Below are 9,376 nucleotides of genomic sequence, written 5' to 3'. Positions count from 1 at the left end.
TAATGTTTTGTTTTCCAAACCATCTAAGTTTGGCTCATAATAATGCAAATAGTCCACGCTGTATGCTTGTCCCGTTAGGTAAATTATTCCGATTCATTTTTGTGCACAAACTTACTCAAAAACAGGTCCTTATAACAAATCTACAAGGTGTCAGGCAGTACCGTGGTCGGAAAATTGCTTAAACAATTTTTTAAACGAATTCAAAAAATGAATTTTTTTACTTCGGACAAATTTGTTTTAGATTCTTTGGATCAACCTGAGCAAAAAAGGTCTCTTGTGATTTTTCTATAAAATTGACTGTTGTCGAGTTACATGTAATTTAAAATTTTGAAAAACGCGAAAATGGCCATTTTCAAGGCTTAATACCTCGATTAAAAATTATTATTATGAAAGTCATAAAGTGACCAACTCAAAATTTAAAGCCCCCCCCCCTGCAATAGCCTGAAGAAATTTTTGACATTGTTTTATTACTATTATTTTAATTAAAAATGAGCGCTAAGCACGTATTGAAGCGGCCGTCCGCGAGAGAGATGTACAATTCATTGGACGTTATAAAAAAATATCGATTGGAAGTCAAAAATACATTTTAAAAAAATAAAAAAAATTGAGGTTATATGTATTGTACACTCGACCAACGGGTCTATAAAATATAGATATGTTTTGTAGAAGCCTCATAATTTTTTTAAATTAATTGCAACTTAACTAAACAAAAAAAAAACAGAAAAATTTACGTTTTTGTGGGGGCAGGGGGGGGGGTGGTGGGATGGGGGTGGTGGTGCTAAAATACTCAGTTATTTCAAATTATACATAATCTATTAACAAAACCTTGAGTTGACCCATGTTGCAGTCTATAAATGAAGAAAATACCCAAAAACCCCCTAAAAAAACAGTTTTCCTGATTTTTCAAGATGGCGCACCTGACGGAAAAATCTGAAAAAAATCAGAGAGATAGCTTTTGATAAATTACACAAAATGCAAAAAAAATTGGACCTGTAGCCCCCTCTAAAAAAAAGTTATAAGGTTTAAAAAAGTTAAAAAAAATTTTGAGGTTATGTACACTCGACCTATGGGTCCATAAAAAATGGACATGTTTTGTAAAAGCCTCAGCTACACGTGTGAATTTTTTGAAATTTTTATATCAATTGCAACCCAACTAAAAAAAATTAAATCTAATAATCTACGTTTTTGGCTGTGGGGGGAGGGGTAATGGGGGTGGCGAGCTAAAAATCCGCGTTATCTCATTTTTTAGTTGCATAGAACGTAAAAAAATTTAAAAAATTGAATTCTGGGAGTGAGGGCATTTTGCCTATCTTAACGGGGGGTACCCTTTTCAGCTTGCTATTTGAACATTTTTTGATACGCGGATTCCAGATCTATAAGGGTTGATCCATCATACGTTAACATATTTCCACGAAATGTCGAGTTAGTCTTATAACGAAAAATGTAATAATAGTTTCGTGATAAACTCTTAATCGGTTTGAAGTCCTAAATTAAAAATATTTAATACATTTTAACTATGAATAATTATTTGGAAATATCATCCTGCCTTTTCCAGACTCCCACTAAAAACCCACCCAGCTGGAAGATCGCAGAACGGCTCTAATTAAATGCTTACAATAGCACATATACCATTCATTGGTTCCGATTGAATTCCGGTATTTCATTCGATAGATAATGTTATCAATTAGTTACATAAGTATCCAACGATTCCATTGTGAATTAATTGAAATTTGAAATTTGTTTAATGATATAGCCATCCATTCCATTGTCGGTCAATATCATTAATTGAATTTTAATCTCGAATTTGAAACGCATTCAACTCATATTTTAAAGCTTTTATGCAGAAAATGATACAAATTATAGGCTGCGCAAAGATGGTATCTTATACAACCTAAATTGGATTTTTCTATAATGGTTTTAAAATTAAAAAATATTATTCAGTCGATAGGCAAGTTCTTTTCTCTGAATAAGCTTATTGTCCGCAGTACATCGTCGTTTTTGGAAAATTGTTACAAAAATCTTAAAAATGACTTTAACTGCTTCGTTTGAGCCAGTCTACCACTTTCTGAAAAATTTCAGAGTGCAGGTTGGACGCGTTTCCGCACGCTCCACGCCTAAACCTGTAGCTCTAGCGCGGTTAGGTTTTTTTATTACAAAACTATAAAAATTTTAATTTTAATCAAAAGATTAAACGTTAAAATAAAATTATTTATTTTTGTCGAATTAAAATAGGGGGCGATCGTAAAGCCCGACACCCGAAAGATGTCACTCTAGCGCGGTAGTTTTGTTATTACAAAACTCTTAATTTTCAAAATGTATAAACATTCTCAATTTCTTTGCAAAACGAAAATGCAGCAGCTGCATAATACTCTATTTAACCAGAGTATTATGCAGCTGCTGCATTTTCGTTTTGCAAAGAAATTGAGAATGTTTATACATTTTTAATTCATTTACTCTTTTGAGTATTAAGGAATCTTTGTATGACTTATAAATTGTAAAAGTCTCAGCAGGTGTAACCAAAGAAAGTATTCCACCTGTTGTCAATCTGGTGGTACGGAGGCGATATTTATTGTGGTTTTCTGCGCTGCTTCGATTGATAACTTAGTTTGTTTTCCGGTAGATGGCCCTAGTTCATCCGTGACATTTCTTTCTTTGCAATTCGGGAAGGCCCTAAGCTATGGTAAATGGTTAAAGCGGAGAGAAGAGGATATGGGTTTACTGATGAGGGGGAAAAGATCGCCGAAACCGGTATAGACTCTTCCTGCACTCTCCGCTTTAACCAGAGTATTATGCAGCTGCTGCATTTTCGTTTTGCAAAGAAATTGAGAATGTTTATACATTTTTAATTCATTTACTCTTTTGAGTATTAAGGAATCTTTCTTGTTGGAGCTTTACCATGCTGAGTAGATGAGTTGTGAATTATTTAAAATTCTCTCATCTTAATTTTCTCGGCACCTGTATGACTTATAAATTGTAAAAGTCTCAGGAGGTGTAACCAAAGAAAGTATTCCACCTGTTGTCAATCTGGTGGTACGGAGGCGATATTTATTGTCGTTTTCTGCGCTGCTTCGATTGATAACTTAGTTTCTTAATTTTCAATTGAAAGTATTTATACTTAATTAATAAAGATTGTCGATGTCTTGTCCGACAAATTTATAGCCTCGTTTCGTTAGTCCGACAACGTAAATAGGTTAATGACGTGCCACGCGGAAACGCTTCCAACCTGCACTCTGAAATTTTTCAGAAAGTACAAAAAACAGTAAAATCCTGTATAAAAGGTGTATTTAAAAACCCTCAAAAAGGTCACATCAAAATCACATAATGAGTTTTCGACTGGTTTACCAGTCATCATCAGTGCTTACCTAAAATGAATATAACCTGATAAAATAATGCAGATATTTAAATTTTGACTACGGTTGAAAAATTATCAGTTATACTTACGTGCAATGTACATGCTAACTACCATGATCTTATTTAACAAAAATATGTGGGTCAAAGCCCAGTTAAAGAAGTCCGTCAATAAAACATTGGTTTAAAATGCTACATTAAGTGTGGATGTTTAAAATATTTAGCTAATCTGCCCCAGGTAATATCTGAGCTGTGGACTTGACTTGTTTACATTTGGAAAATTTGACGGCAAGTGACAATGAGATGGATAGGACCTCCGAACGATGACAAGACAGAAATGACAGTTCCACAGAAAGTTAAAAATTAACCTGTCATATTTAAAGACTAAGGTGTACAGCTTGTTAAAATTAGAAATGATGTAACAACACACACCTTTGTGAAAATTATCATTTAAAATGCATTAAGCTAGTTGTTATAGTTAAAAATGTATTCACGTATACTATAAGTGTAGTTAGGCAAACAGCCTTACACAAAAGTTTTGTATTCGATAATATCTAAGATTTAATTGAATAATCTAAACTGAATTTAGTTATCGAATACAAAACTTTTGTGTAAGGTGGTTTGCCTAACTGCACTTACAGTATACGTGAATACATTTTTAACTATAACAACTAGCTTAATGAATTTTAAATGATAATTTTCACAATGGAGTGTGTTGTTACATAATTTCTAATTTTAACAAGCTGTACACCTTAGTCTTTAAATATGACAGGTTAATTTTTAACTTCCTGTGGAACTGTCATTTTTGTCTTGTCATCGTTAGGAGGTCCTATCCATCTCATTGTCACTTGCCGTGATAATTTCAACATGTAAACAAGTCAAATCCACAGCTCAGATATTACCTGGGGCAGATTAGCTAAATATTTTAAATATCCACACTTAATGTAGCATTTTAAACCAATGTTTCCCTGACGGACTTCTTTTACTGGGCTTTGACCCACATATTTTTGTTAAATAATATCTTGGTGGTTAGCATGTACATTTCACTTGAGTATAACTGATAATTTTTTAACCGTAGTCAAAATTTCAATATCTTTGCATTATTTTATCAGGTTATATTCATTTTAGGTAAGCACTGATGATGACCGGTAAACCAGTCGAAAACTAGTTATGTGATTTTGATGTGGCCCTTTTTGGGGTTTTTAAATATACCTTTTATACAGGATTTTACTGTTATTTATATTACATGGTACACAGCTAACCACAGGAGAACTTTTTCCTTGTGAGTTTTCAGAAAGTGGTAGACTCGCTCAAACGAAGCAGTTAAAATCATTGTGAAAACTTTTGTAATTATTTTCCAAAAAGGACGATGTACTGGGGTTTTCACTATATATTGACCCCGCTGTAAACTGCTTTATTTAGAGAATTAGAAAAAATGTAAATACAAAAATTATTCGATTTTTAAATTATGATTTTTTGACATAAATATCATACTAGTGACGTCATCCATCTGGGAGTGATGACGTAATCGACTATTTTTTAAGTGAGAATAGGGGTCGTGTGCTAGCTCATTTGAAAGGCTATTCGATTCTCTATTTAGTAATATAAATATTAAGATAAATTAATTGACATAAAAAGAAGAATGTATGTAATTTATTTAATTTAAAATATCTTCTACTGCTGTTAGAAAACAGAAATAAAAGTTTATTGCACACTGCTTTTTGCGTAAATTCAATGTTCGAACTGCCAAGAGGCAGATAAATGGCAGCTTGAACATTGAGTTTAAGTGAAAACTAATGTTTATTTGTTCAATAAACATTTTTTATTTCTGTTTTCTGACAGCAGTGGAATGTATTTTGAATTAAATAAATTACATATATTCTTCTTTTTGTGTCAATTAATTTAATTAAAACAAATTTTGGGCATCCTGTATAAATAATCATGTTAATGTTTATATTATTGAATAGGGAATTGAATAACCTTTCAAATGAGCTAGCACAGCACCCGTAGTCTCATTTAAAAAATAGTCGACTACGTCATCACGCCCAGATGGATGACATCACTAGTACGATATATTATGTCAAAAAATCATAACTTAAAAATCGATTAACTATTGTATTTTACATTTCTTTCTAGTTCTGTAAATAAAGCAGTTTACAGGGGGGTCAAATTATAGTGAATAACCCTGTACTGTGGACTATTACTTCAATCATAATTTTTATTCAAATGATTTATGCAAAAATAGTTATAACAACTACTCCATCCTTTCTAAATTCCTACACATTCTTTTCACTCTACTGCCACGGGCACAAAGAAAGTTCCAATAATTATTAAATACACTAAACAGCAAAATTTATGCACCACCTAAAAAATGGGACATTTTTGATGTCTCCAATTTCCTAATATTGTCCGATTTTAGAGATTTTTTAGTAGGTATGTTGTAGCCCTATTTTTTAAGAATATCGATGTAGTAATATTTTAGGTTGGCAGGTAAATGTTTTTGTATACCGGGTGTAACAATCATACTGTGTTTTTTCCTCAAAGTTCGGAACGCCCTGTGAAATATTCTAGCATACATATAGAAAATATTGAAATTAAAACTCAATTGTAGCTTTATAGGCCAGGAACCGAAGCTTTTCACCTCGCAATGTTTACAGAATGGATAGATTTGCTTGAAAATTTGAAAATAAGTAGTAGATAGACCAAGGATCAAAATCTATATGATGGCGACAGGCGCTTTTACCATGGGGGTGGTTGTCACCCCATCACGGGGGTGGAAATTTTTTATTATATTTTGACCGCAAAAGTTGATAAAAACATTCATTCTAAGCAAAAAATGTTCTATAAATTTTTTTGATAAAATTAACAGTTTTCGATTTATTTGCCATCGAAAATGTTAGTTTTATATCGAAAAAATCAATGTTTTGATAGGTAAACTTATATCCGATTCACTCAATTTTTGCTGTAGAAAAAATTTTTTCAAACCAAGTTCTTGAGAATTGAATAACCTACAATTTTATATTGAAACATTTTTTCGTATCTCTGATGCTAATCTTTATATTCTGAAGAAAATGGCATTTTTTACCAAGCTGCAAAAATTCGTTAATCGCTTTTAACGCCGGTTTTTAAAAACTATTCATACTAAGCCCGTTAAACAAACATCTAGAATCTATTAATAATACATAAATAAATAAGAATGAATAAGGCCAATGACTAAAAACACCGCTAACATACATTATTATGCTTCCAATTGGATTTCTCCTTTTTTTTTCAGAAAAATATATTGATTTTTTAACCTTAACATTTTTAATTTTAATCCTAGAAGTTTGGTAAAAAAGAATTTTGTAGGTTTTTATAAGGTCTATAAGGCTATTAATATTAATTATTGTTAAAATCCTCAGTCGCAAAAAGAGGTGACTTTGAAAGGGTTGGTAAAGGTGGTTTTTGCATGTCATTACAAGTTTTAATTGTCGATAGCTCACTCAATTTTTGCCCTAGAAAAAATTTTTGCAAACCAGGTTTTTGGAAATTAAATCGGCTACAATTTCATATTTGAACATTTTTTCGTATCTCTGATGCTAATCTTGCTATTCTGAAGAAAAATCAATTTTTTCCAAACTTCAAAAATTCGTTATTTGCTTTTAACTCCATTCTTTTAAAAACTGTTCATGCTAAGCCGGTCAAACTTCTAGAACCTATTAATAATACATACATAAAAAAGACCAAATAAGGTCATTAACTAATTTTAATTAGGGTGGTGATTAGGGGGTTGGTTCCAATCACTTTTTCGCTGAAAAGAATAGGGACTGACATTCTTTTCATTATAAGTTACTTAATTTTTGAGCTAGAGACTTTTTTTATTTCTGGAGATAGATATTTTTAATACTTTAAATTAGTTTGAACAAGTTGTCCTCGAAAAATGCATAGTTTTCTCGTCTTTTGACTTTGAAACTACAATATTTAGCATTTGACGAAGAAGAGCCAACGTATAATAAAGTATAGCTCGATTACTATTGGTCTTAAAGAAAATCTAAAAACACGTTTTTGTTTATTTTTTCAAATGTTACATTTTTGTTAAGTAAAGTTGTTTTGATAAAACGAAAACTTTTGGAGTTATTAGCAGAAAACTTATTAAAAACATTGATTTTTTGGATATAAAACCAACACTTTCGATAGCGAATAAATCGAAAACTATCAATTTTATTAAAAAAATGTATAGAACGTTTTTTGCTAAGAATGAACGTTTTTACCAACTTTTGTGATTAAAATATAATAAAAAATTTCCACCCCTGAGATGGGGTGGAAACCACCCCCATGGTAAAAGCGCCTTTCAGCATGATATAGATTTTGATCCTTGGACTATCCACTACTTATTCTTAAATTTTCAAGCAAATCGATCCATTCTGTAAAAATTGCGAAGTTTTGTCCTATTTTAAGCTTCATTACTTGGACTATTAGGCTTTCTTAACGTTCTGTTTTTTTATTCATTCGCTTACATAATATCTAGACCCGGAAGGAATAAACACTTAAGTCTTAAATTGAAAATAAGAAAAATTTTACAGGGGAAGGTTTAAAGTTTCTGGTGAAAAAGTTTAAAGGCACATATTCTCTTTCATAATGTATTTGTATGATATTATTTATGAGCCTTTCAACTGTGCTATCCATATTAATGCACTATCATTAAACAATAAACTAACTGACTTAAGTTATTATGTTCAACTGGAAAATTTGACTTAAGTGGTTAAGGCAGATACTATTTAGGGAACCTAACTACTTACAATTCAAGAAAGGTACCTACTATGAGTAAAAATTTTTTCCACCTACCTCTACCGAAAGTATACTTTTTCGGACCTGATTGTAGGGAGCAAAGTTGTACTTTTCCTCCCTAGGGAGGAAAATATTTTTCCTCCCTAGAGAGGAAAAGTAAAAGTGACGTCATGGTATTTAATTCATGAAATATAACTTATTGACGCCCTGTATAATATCTATTTTCTATTACGAAGTATCTATACATTTTAACGTTTATTTATAAAACATCCTGTATTTTGCAGAATGATAAAAAACAGTAAATTGTTATTTTGATTTAACAATGTTTACATTAATAATTTGACTTATATTTGACAGTTGACAGTTATATTGTACCTACTTGTTGTTATAGTTCTAGTAAATTTTGTTGGTTAGTTACATAAATAAATTAAGTAAAAATGAAAAAATGACTTGTTATTTGAGGAAGGTGGAAAACCCATATGTATAACATGGGAGTAAAGTGCCTTTTCCTCCCTTGAATGATTACTGCCCTCCGCTACGCGTCGGGCAGTAAACTTCATTCTCGGGAGGAAAAGTTACACTTTCCTCCCTTGTTATACAAATAGCTATTATTAAGTCTTCAATATACAAGATCAATATTTATTAAATAAACATTATTATAAGTCACTATCGTCTCTGTCCAAGTCCGGATCTACGCCTCTAACATCGACAGCACACTCAACGAAAAAGGTACGTAATATCAATAAAAATGTTAATTCAGACAACAAACGCAATACTTAAAATTTGTCCAATTCTTGGTTTTATTGGGACAACAAAACGATGTTCATCAATTCATTATTTTCGTTCGTTGAGCCAATGTATTAACGTTTATTGAATGGATGAACATTCATTGTGTATACCATAATATCACTTTATTGGTATTACGAACTCTGTTCACTGAGTCAACGAACACTATTTATTGAAACAACAACGTCGTTAATTGACCGACGAAGACTATTCGTTGTGTCAATAACAGTGTTATTTCTCCTAACGTATTTCGTTTATTTCTACAATTATTTCCGTTTATTGTTACAATTAATTCCGTTCATTGCCACAATAAATACGGTTTTTCTTACAAGCAATTCTATTCATTCTTACAATCAGTTTCGTTCATTCCTACTATGAACGTATTTTATATTAATAATTACTGAATGCAATAGCCCAATGTATGATATTAATTGATTAATAATAATTTTTTAAATCCCCCTTTTTGTCCTTAACC

Source organism: Diabrotica virgifera, chromosome 1 (genome assembly GCF_917563875.1).
Source record: "Diabrotica virgifera virgifera chromosome 1, PGI_DIABVI_V3a".
Classification (NCBI taxonomy): Eukaryota; Metazoa; Arthropoda; class Insecta; order Coleoptera; family Chrysomelidae; genus Diabrotica; species Diabrotica virgifera.
Note: the sequence above shows the minus strand (reverse complement) of the source record.